The 10,778-nt window shown below is 38.5% G+C and overlaps 1 protein-coding gene across 1 annotated transcript in view; it reads right to left on the reverse strand.

Annotated features, from left to right (window-relative positions):
- Positions 1-10,778, reverse strand: part of LOC144648141 (EGF-like repeat and discoidin I-like domain-containing protein 3) — a 200,767-nt gene that overhangs the window by 58,975 nt on the left and 131,014 nt on the right. The window lies entirely within an intron of this gene.

Below are 10,778 nucleotides of genomic sequence, written 5' to 3' on the forward strand. Positions count from 1 at the left end.
CCATGCTATCTGGAAGTTGCAAGGGGAAATTAGAATTGTTCGAGATAGCGGGAAGTTCTAGATAGGACAGATAGAGGAGGAGCTCGAGTTCCAGATAACGGGGAGTTTGAGATAGCGGGAATAAACGGAAAATAAAACCAAATATATTTCACTACACCAGCATTTTTATTACTGTATTATGTCGTATGTACCGTACACGATATAAAATTTTATGTCCATGTCATGTATAGAAGTTCTGATAAACAATATACAGGATGAATTGGTTTACTCCTTGTGTATCTAACGTGAACGTTGTTATGTACCTTACGTTTTATTGTATATAAATGGGCGCGCTAATGGTAAATCTCAGTAACAATTAGAATACGCCACCTGCCGAAGTTGCAGCTAAAGTGACACCTGAGAAGTGGAACACCTTTATTTCACGTTGGAGAAAAATTGATTTAAAGGGGCTATGTCACGCAATTTTAGGCAATTTCGGCACTGACCAACTGGTGATAGAATTAACTGAAATATCACAGTAGAAGAACTCAAAAGAAACACAGAAAGGCCAAAAAGGGGCATGGATGGGCAAAATTCGAGAAGATTAAAACGGATTGCGTTCGGGTAAACTTGAAAAACGTCGGCCCGACTTTTTTCAAGTTTATATCAGTTTGTATGAAAGTGTCATTTACAATGCTCGAAAATCATTCTTATTTGTTATGTGGCCGTGATTTTGCCAATAAAAGACTTCTGCTCTGCCAATTTGAAGTTTAGAGCTCTTAATAAACGAAAATAAATAGAATTACCTAAAATACCCTTTAAGGATATTTATTTCACGATGGAGAAAAAAAAAAGATTTAATGTAGCTTGTGAGGCAATTATCTCCTAACTTCCGGTTGGAAAATTTCCTGTCATCCGGGATATCATGACTTCTTATATAAAATCGAGGCAACCTCATGCAAAAATATCTCAACCCTTAGTCTATATATCTATACCCTCCCTCCACACCCTGTCTTCCATTCTTCCATTCTTCCATTTTACTTAACATGCGGCCGGTTCTCCCCCACCTTTGCTGGGATGATTTCTTGTATGTGCTTCTATTGCAATCTTTCAGTGACTGTTGTTGAAATAAAACGGCCACACCTGTGGCCACAAGAGCCCAAAATTGGTATGTTCAGCTTTTTTTCTCAGCAAACAGATAGGGCTCAGCCAAAGTAAAATACATGCCTTGGCCACAAAAGAGGGTCTCAATGGGGTTAACCGTTAGCGTAAAACGGCCAAACATTTAGCCGTTAGGCGTAAAAAATGGAAAATATCAACCGTTAGCCGTAAAATATGTTAACCGTATAAAATCGGTCAGAAATTATAAATAAACCAAAGTGGTTCACTTAATTGTCCCAGAATGGCCCTGAGACCTAAAATATGTTTTTCAATAATGGAAATTAATTTCTAACTTTTTAAAACAATAAAAATTAACTTTTAACTTCTTTTAACCGTTATGCAAATAAATTTACCGTTAGCCGTAAAAAAGCAAACATTTTTAACCGTTAACCGTAAAAGCCACCACCCCATTGAGACCCTCACAAAAGCCTTTAAAAAAGCCTTTAGCATCGGGGGAATCTGAAACTTATTTTTTTCCCTTGTTAATTAATTTTTTGGTTTCACTTGGTAAAAAAAAAAAAGCAGAGTGTTGCTAAAAAAAATAAGAGATTTTTATAAAAATTTGTGAGTTATCTTTTTTTTTTTTTTTTTTTTTTTAAATTTTTTTTTTTTTACGGGTATTTTTTTTTTTTAAATAATTATTTTAAAAACCAAAATATCTCTAAAAAAAAAAAAAAAATAAAAAAAAAAAAAACACATTTTTTTTTAATAAAAAAAAATTTTTATTTTTTTAAAAAGGCAAAAAAAAGGAAAAAAAAAAATTCAAAAAAAAAACAAAGTCATTGGCGTCGATTTCTCTGTCTGTACGTTCTGACACAGATAGTTCACAGCATTTGTATTTTTACAGAACTGCCTAAAACCACTCATGAATCGGCGTCGTTTGTCCGTTCAGTTTCTCTGTACCCGACAGATGAAGTCAATACTTTGCTTAAAATTTAAAGGTGCTATAACACGATGTTTAAACCATGTTTCTAATTACTCTCAAATTGAAGGAAAACACAAAATAATTGTTTCCTAAGGTAGAAAAACGCCAACGGTGTTAGAAAAATGCGAAAGTAGCCAAGGATGGTTTCGGCTGGCGGAGACTTAAAGACGGAATAAAATTAAAAAATGTCTCAGTCCCGTAATAACTCGTAATCATCGCCGGCTTAAAGGCTTCTCCTTCAACACATTCCACTCCGCTAGCCTGGTATCTTGTGGCTTGCATTGTCAAAACACCATTTACACACGTTAAAAAAAAAATCCATGCGGCTGGGCAAACATTTTGGCACCGTGCTGACCATTTTTGGGCCCGGCACCCCAATTATCGATAGGTCAACGTATTGGTCCCAATTGAAATGTGGCACTAGTCCACGATTTTTTGTTGTTGTTGTTTTTGGTGGGGAAGGGGGGGGGGGGGGGGGGTAGTCCCGGCACGGATAAATCGAGGCACCGTGCCAAAAAACAAGAGTGACGCATGCGTAGTTTCCACGAAAATGGCGGCCACTGCGGCATTCTCGCGTTTTTTTTTAGTCACGAAGTCGGCGAAAAGAGTACAAATTAAAAAATGGCAGTTCTGGCGAACGAGAATGCAACCGAGGAGAAAAATATGAAAAAGCTCCCGCTCTTAAAAGAATCGTGATTAGGATAATCAAGTCCACCATCACTGCATAGAGCCATTCATTTTTCTGTCAGTCTTTTTCTAATTACGACAACTTCTTTTAGAAGTCAACTTTGTTTGCCCATGAATATGTTGAATCGTCAACAATTCGTTCCTTTCGGCGATAAAAATCGCGTTTTACACTGAAAGCACGATGAGCAAAAACAGCAAAACATTTTTTGTCGAAAATTTATCCGGAAGAAAACAGATGGAAACAAAGGGTGCTGGTTTAAAAATTGGAACCGTGCCCAGCAGAAGAAAACCTTCTTGTTTTAATCACTAAAACCAAGGATGTGAAGCTTGTTTTCATTCATCTCTCTGGTGATCTGCGCGATCCTTCCAGTGCTAAACATTGTTCTTACGTTCCAGAATCCTAGTCTTGTCTTTGTCTTGGTGGTCAAGCTAAGGCTCTCAGTCTCGCAGCGACAGCTTCCTGTTGGCTTTCACTGCCGCTGGTCATTCTAGCCCGTGAAGGCTCTGAGTTCCCTTGGTGAAATCTTCAAAAGTTTGAAGATTTCTTGTTGGTGTTTCCGTGACAAGATCTTTTTTACAGGGTGAGGTTGTCAACCTCACGCCTAACCCCCCAACCTGGAGGGCCAGGAGGCTGGTTTTAGTCAGGACCCTCTCCTAATGGCCTGTCCGGCAAGGTTGAACCTTCCAGGAGTATAACTCCCACCGGCATAGCCCAAATGGATCATTAAGCCGCGCAAGCCGCATCCCACCACGTCAAGGTAGCAGCCTCAAAGGGATGGCTTGTTTTAATCATAATCATGTAAATGTTAGCGCCATGCCGAAATGGTTTAGTCACGGTTCCGAAAATTTGACGTGCTGTGCCGATTTAAACAAATTTTTGCAAAGTTTCAAGTCCTTTCCAATAAAAATCTTTCATTGTTTTTTTTTTGCGAATTTGTTGCTCGCTGGCGAATTCTTGTAGCGGGTGACGCGCGTAACTCGGAACAGTCTAGAAAGAATCAAAGGTCAGCACCTGTAATCACTCCCACAGGGGCAGGGGAAGAAGGCAGATGCAGAACAGTGAGCGTCATGTAATAAACAGGATAGGCTGGGAAATTACCTCTTGTTCTTCCAGATGTCACAGGTGTCAAAGAACAACAAAAATAATGACACTTTATTCATAAACAAATGCAAAATAAAATTAGTATTTTTTAGTATTTGAAAAGGCGGAACATAAGGTTAGCCCTATTTAGGGCCCCTGACTTTAGCTAATTAAAATAGTTTTCAACCCAAAGTTTTAAAATCTAAAATATCTATTGCAATCTGAGTTTGACAATACAACCTTTATTTTTACGAGTAGGTGTTTTAAGTTGAAGTGAAGTGAATCTTGCTGTCCAGATCTTTTCTCCATATAAACTCCCATAAGTTTAATTTCCTTTCTACAAAGCCTACCCAAGATATTATTTTGTCACATCTCTGTTGGCCTCTGTTGTTGACAAATAAAATCTCTTTAAGCAACTTTGAATTTTGGTCTTGAAGGGTTACTTTAAAAACAAAGATTATATTGTCCATTATTACAAAAACAGAATTAAAACTTTATATAGAATTTAAAGCTTATGTTTGTTTCGTGGCTCTCATTCAGATCAGTTGAAAACAAATTTCACAGCTTGCCTTTTCTCTTGTTGCCATAATACTTGCTTTCAACATCGCAAGTTAACACAGCGCCATAACAATGTCTCGTTGAATGTGAGCAATTATAGTATCCAAAAATTTTAACAAGTTTCTTTCATGCATTATTCAAGCACACGCAGTTTAACACGTTCGTAAGCGGTGAAGAAACAAATTCAAAATGGATTTCATTCCATTCTTTGCTGTAGTTTTTGTGTGTAAAATCCTAGCATCTAAAGCAGTTGCTTGGGATGTAAACTCTCTGTCTCGTCCCGTAATAACTCGTAATCATCGCCGGCTTAAAGGCTTTACCTTCAACACATTTCACTCCGCTAGCCTGATGTCTTGTGGCTTGCACTGTCAAAGAAACCCTCGATGCGTTTCAACAAATTTCCGAAAAGTTTCGAGTTCCGACGAAACAAAAGGCATTTGTGAGTTGAACGAAAGAGGAGCATTGTTGCTTAACGAAGGAAAAGAACTTGAACATGATGAAGAATCTGTTTATACTCAGTTTAACGATATGAAGGTATGAAAACAATATTCTTCTCATGACAATAGAATAAAAAAATGTAAATTTATCTCTTTTACTTTATACTGTTCTTAAAGGAGCTTCGTCACGGCCACACATCTTGAAAAAACTGGCAAGTGTTTTCAAGTGTGTCATTCGTAATCCGTCTTATTAATCTTCGTCAGTAGAAACCACCCTAGTTTAGTTTAGGGTTTTTATTACCATTTTGTTGTTTCTCTTTGTTAGAGAACTATTATTTTGAGGTTTCTTTGAAATTGAAAGTAATCTGAAAGATGATTTATAAAATCGTGACACTGCTCCTTTAAGCAAAATGAGGTGATCTTGTTTCTGGCAGGGGTTGGTTAGTAACGTTTTTAGCATCACATTTTTATTGACTTCCTAAGGCTTTCATTTTAATTGAAATTGGTGAAAGTTTATCCTCCTTTTGGATATCAAATAATCATTTTTTAAAATGATTATACTTAAAAGTAGTGCACTGCAATGCAATCATAGAAAGAGGGTCTGGATGGGTTATAAGATGAATTTTCGGCGATTTCACAGCGGCCAGTTTACATTTCTCAGTTATACGTAAACTTTTCAGATGAGAAGAGATATACTCTTCTTCTCTTCGTGACGCATTATAGAAATAATATCATTGCTAAACTTATATCTATAATGCGTCACGAAGAGAAGAAGAGTATATCTGGGAAGCTTTTTTTGCTATACTTAAAAGTCACCTTGAAATTGAAAAGCATAAATCCAAATCACAAATAAGTATTTGAGCCTCTTTTTGTTTGTTTGTTTTGTTTGTCTTGTTTATTTTTCGCTTTTATTTCTTTCTATTTTTTTGTTATTGGCTTACTTCTGGCCTTCCTTGTATCATGTAGCATTGTACAAGTAACGTAGCCTTATTGTATATGTAGTAGTGTGTAGCATTAGTGTGTAATCGTAGTTTTAGTTTGTTAAAACATAAGTCTCGTAAATATTGTAAGCATAGTTAATGTTAGTACCGCGTCTTAATTTTTGTAATATTATATATATATATATATATATATATGACTGACGCCGGGGCGGGGAGAGGGGAGGGGGCGCCGGGAGTGGACCAACGGGGGGGAGGACACAGCGGTGGGGACCGCAGGTGGGACCGCCCAGGGGACCACGGGAGTGGGATGACGCGGGGAGGCGGGCCGAAGACCGGTCAGCCCACCCCAGACGCGAAGGGGGGCGGCGCGCCCAGGCGACAAAGATGTCCCCCCCCCGGACGGGGTACCCCCGGCGGGCCCCGACCCTGCGGGGGGGGAGTTATATATATATATATATATATATATATATGTAAGTATTAGTATGTTGTGTTGTAAATGAATAAATAAATTTTAAAAAAAAAACTTTTCAGATGTCATATCTCAGCTATCAGCTAGAAAACGCTTCACTTCTCAGCTGACAGTGTTAAAAGGAGTTGCAAAAAAATCGCAAAAAAGATTTGTTCCTTCACTCGATGGGTGATAATTTGTACATAAAAATTATTGTTTATGTAGACGGAATTTTTCTCCAACAGCGCGCGCGTTGGATTCTTCGAGGTCACATCTAACAATAATAAATGGCACGCAATACATGCAGAAGCGATGACGTTTCACAAGGGGTCCTACATAATTTTGAGGAAATTTGTCAAAATTTTTAAAAAGAAAGAAAACATAGCTGATGCCTTGTGCGTGAAAAGACTGTTATCCAACTGCAGCTTACATTTGTTACTCATAAAAAGCAATGTTAGTGATCGTATAAGGGGGGGGGGGAGCGGCGGACAGGAAAACCACCTATAGCATAGTTAGATATGATGGAATTCAAATAAATGCAGTAGTTATGAATTCACAGGCCAAGGATGCAAATAATACATTTTCTTCGTAGATTTGCTCTGTTGAACAACAGAAATATTTTATTTTATATTTTTATTTTTTTCAAGATTTTCCTATGTTGCCTCAACAAGATTGCGCTTTATTGTAGCGTGACATCCGATAAACGACATGTGCGATACGCACGAGCAAGCTTTTGAGCTGCGAGAAAGGTCAAACGCCCTCTTTCTAACAGCGGCCCTCTATATTATAAGAATTAAAAATTTCTGTCCACTTAATCTAATAAATCACATCATATATAATTAGTCTCTTTCGCTTTTACATTGTAGTGTTCTATTCTAACTGCACGGGAGTATTTTGCTTATGTGTTCTACGCGGTGATTTCTTGTTAAGTTAAACTTGATTTCTCTTCGATCGCGCGAAACAGACAACATCGTCGTGCGATGGTATAAAGCAATGACGTCGGCACTTACACGCCATCGCTTATAATTAACGGTGTCTCGCCAAATTCTGCTGAATTCAATTTTTATTTGTCTACAGCACGACTGTCAGCTGACCGGTTGCTTGAATGGACGCTCGTGCACGTTCATTGAAGAGTCAAAAGTCTTCCGTTGTAAATGCAAAGAGGGCTGTTGTGGAGGTAATTATTAAAAATGTACAAATATCTTTACATCTTTAAGATATTATCTGACAAAACTAGGCGTTATTTCAGAATGTTTAAATTTCTTAATTTCTAAATTATAAATGTTCTTGTTATGTCAAATGCAGAAAAGGGAGGGGTCATTATTTTCCTGGAGGGGGGAGGGGGTAAACAAAATTTTCTTCTGCTAACGTTTTTCTTAATTTATGTACCTCTGTGAACTTTTTATCGACATTTAAAGCCCTGCAAACCATTTTTTCAATAGTTTTCTATACCCATCCTCCAGAAAAAATAATGCTCCGTCCCTAACAAGAGGTAAGTAAATGATAGAAAAACAGAATCTTGAGCTATACTGAAAATCATTATGCTCATTTCGCTTTTTACACTCAGTGAGCCCATTACCCCTGGGTATGGAAAGCGGTGCAATTCTTGACTCGCAGATAACCGCTTCATCAGTTTGGGATGCGAATCATGCCGCCCATCTGGCCAGGTTGCACTTCAAGGGAGACGTAGGGATAGCTGGGGGCTGGGTAGCTTTGTATCAAGACAACAATCAGTGGCTGCAGGTGGATCTTCAACAAACGACAAGAGTAACACGTATAGCGACACAATCGAGAAATGATTACGCCCAGTGGGTTGAAAAGTACAAGTTACAGTTGGGTGAAGATGGACACACTTTCACGTTTTACAGGCGAAGTGGAGAGCATTCAGACACGGTAGGGCTACAAGCCGTTTTACTCAATTAAGAAACATCTGTCATAGATGGTGGAGCAGGGAGACAGGGGAGCTGTAGCCTCCCACCCCCCAACGAAAATTTTGGGGGCTTCACCCCCCTCCACATTTTGGGGCCGAAATATTGCAAGCGCAGCACAAAATTGGTTTGTCAAGATATTCCTTCTCGTAAGTGAGTTGAAACATCTTCAAAACTTCCTTGGAAGTCTTCGGGAAATTTCGTTTATCTTCGGAAAAGGAAAAATGATAGGAAATGTTCGTATGGCCTTTAATCAACAATCGGAGAATCTTCGGAAATCTTCAGTTTAGAAACTGCTTAGAAAACAAAAAGGTGCTAAAACTTAAAAAAGGTGCACCACCACGTTCCAAAGCGCTCCACCGCCTCTGTCTGTAAAACGCCTGTTTGTGCGTATCAGGGTGTGTGTGGGGGGGAGGGGGGGGGGGGGAGAAAGTGGGCACTTTTCTTTGGAGACATAGTAGTGCCTGCAGGAAACGGTCGTGCTAAGAAAAACGTCACCCAAAGTATTGTTATTTCAGAACGATTTAAATATCAATGACTGCATGCGTGTGAAATGCGAATAGTGGCGGTGTTTGCGTTTGATGTTTCACGCCACTGATTTCTCACCTGATCGACACCTGATGTTTCACGTCACTGAGAATGTTTTGGCGGCGTGGAATACCAAGCGAAAAATTGGTCATGGTTGACATTTAACAACCAAAAAATGGTAAATCATTTCAAAATCATTGGAGTTATTTTTAATTGGTATAATTCGCAAGCCCTACTTTTGCCAGACTGGACACCGTTATCACTGTTTGTTGTTGTGATGTCCGGCAAACTTCAAAAGAACAAACAAAATGCAAATAGCTATTGTGTTCTGTGCACGGTCAAGACCAAGACATGCGAACTAGACAATGACTTTGTCAAGCTATTCACTGTGCCCTTAGCAACCATTCGATAGCTACTGCACATATTCGGTTGCCCGGCACCGCTACATGACCCCTTTTTCAGTCGTGTAACAAAGGGAGTTTCTCCCCCCCCCCCTCCCCTGGTGCATATAGTGTTATATGTCTACACACACTCCTGTACCGAGTCCCGTCCACTGAACCATGTTCAGTTGGATTCTTTTTCTGTGTTCCGTTTTATTACATTTGCTACATATCATTCTGGGAAATTTGTGTTACAGTTTGTCTCAGGAGAAATTTTTCGTCAGAGACTATTCACTGAGAAAAAATGCACATTCAAATAATTATGACCGTTCTTAACGTTTCTGTATCTTTCAATATCACTCAGATTTTCCAAGGAAACACAGAAAGGTATACAGTTGTCCATCACGACTTAATCCCGATCATTGAAGCTCGCTACATCCGCGTCCTTCCGACGAATTGGTACTCACTCATTGCAATGAGAATGGAGCTCTATACCTGTTAGGGTGAGTTGAATGATTGCTTTTCCATTTGCAGAGTTTTTTTAAATCTAGTACACGCGACCATAGTTTAATAAGGAAATTTTAGATGTCAATTGTCTTGCGCGTATAGTGTATTAGATGTCAATTGTCTTGCTAAGTTAATTATATCAAATTGATGCAATTTCTTTTCGTATTGCAGACTCAAGTGTAAAGTTTTCTTCACCACACACAAAAAGGCACTGATAAATAAAGATTTCCAGCTATTTAAAGTGGAGCACGGACGACAAATAGAGTCGCAATTTAAAATCCCTGCCATCTAACATCAAGAGTGGTGTTTGTAATTCTATTGCCATCGTTGTTGTGATGCACCCTCTACCTGCGTAGTAAATCGATCTGAGGTTTCTTTGAAGCTACTATCACGTAGTTAGTTCGAACGCTTGAGCTGCAGGACAGTTCAATTTTAGCTGTTCAATCATGCACGCTTTCTCTCTCCCCTTAATGTTGTCTTAATTTTTTTCATCTCTTGAGGAACCACTGACTCATGATGCCTTTTCGACTATTTTCAACATTGAGAGAAAAGGGGGAAACTGACTGTCCGAATAATTACGTCTCGGATTGAAGGCTCAGCGTAGAATTCATATTGCACTATAATTTCAGCTTGGATTCATTAATAATGTATTTAATATATTCTACTGTATGGCGTTCAGTCAGTATTCTTTGTATGTTATTTTTAGTTTCTGTGAAATAAATCATCATTTACTGCATGTATATATTTGGCCTGCCCCCCGCCCCCTTGCAGAATAGTTCATGCATGCGCGCTACCCGGGGACCGGCGACAAGTGTATTAATTTGTTTTTATTTTTGTAAATACGATTTTTTCATTTTCTTAAGAACGTCTTATTTTCGCCCAAGGCTAAAGGTTCTTTTATATATTACGACACTTTGAGCCAGAACATGTTCTTTATCTCATTTTTTAAAATTTTAAAATCCAAGAAGTATTGCAGGAAAATTAGGCCGAAACGATATGTAATTGACTGCTGAGTGACAGAGAAGATCGATTCATTCAGTACATATATTTGCCATTTACAACAAAAAGGAAAAGTTTGTTCTTAACCAAATTTTAGCCTTGGGTACGTTCTTAGGATGTTTTAAAGTTTTGCCCTTTGACAGCCTCAATGTCTTAGAAAAAGCTGTTTTTATAAAAGAGAAAGAGTGTAAGGATTCGTGAGGTTTTGTAAACTGTTGA

Source organism: Oculina patagonica, chromosome 4 (genome assembly GCF_052425735.1).
Source record: "Oculina patagonica isolate OP01 chromosome 4, crgOcupat, whole genome shotgun sequence".
In the NCBI taxonomy this organism is placed as follows: Eukaryota; Metazoa; Cnidaria; class Anthozoa; order Scleractinia; family Oculinidae; genus Oculina; species Oculina patagonica.